The sequence below is a fragment of the Crocuta crocuta genome, unplaced genomic scaffold (assembly GCF_008692635.1).
Source record: "Crocuta crocuta isolate KB4526 unplaced genomic scaffold, BGI_CrCroc_1.0 scaffold56, whole genome shotgun sequence".
Classification (NCBI taxonomy): Eukaryota; Metazoa; Chordata; class Mammalia; order Carnivora; family Hyaenidae; genus Crocuta; species Crocuta crocuta.
Window position 1 is genome coordinate 7,746,874 of NW_027531334.1, and position 233 is coordinate 7,747,106.

Here is a 233-nt window from a genome sequence, read left to right on the forward strand (position 1 = left end):
GCGGGGTTCCCTCCGTCTTCCTCAAGTCCACCCTACCGGCTGCCGCCGCCGCCGCCGCCGCCGCCGCTGCTCCTGCCGCGGAGTCCTTGGGGCTGCAGCCCGGCGGCTCGCAAGTGAGTAGGAAAACAGAAAGTGCGGGGAGAGCGCCCGGGAAGGGCTGGGGATGGGGGGCGCTTACCTCGCGGGCTCGCCGGGCGTGAGGGCGTGTGTGTGGCTCGCCCTCAGCGGCCAGT

The 233-nt window shown here is 73.4% G+C and overlaps 1 protein-coding gene across 3 annotated transcripts in view; it reads right to left on the minus strand.

The window, feature by feature from the left end:
- The window catches only part of BBX (BBX high mobility group box domain containing), a 275,195-nt gene extending 274,974 nt beyond the window's left edge, over positions 1-221 (minus strand). For all 3 annotated transcript variants that reach the window (XM_077771915.1, XM_077771914.1, XM_077771910.1), the window contains exon 1: positions 179-221. The gene's annotated coding sequence lies outside the window, so the exon portion shown is untranslated. The remainder of the gene's footprint in view (positions 1-178) is intronic.
- Positions 222-233: the final 12 nt, after the last annotated feature.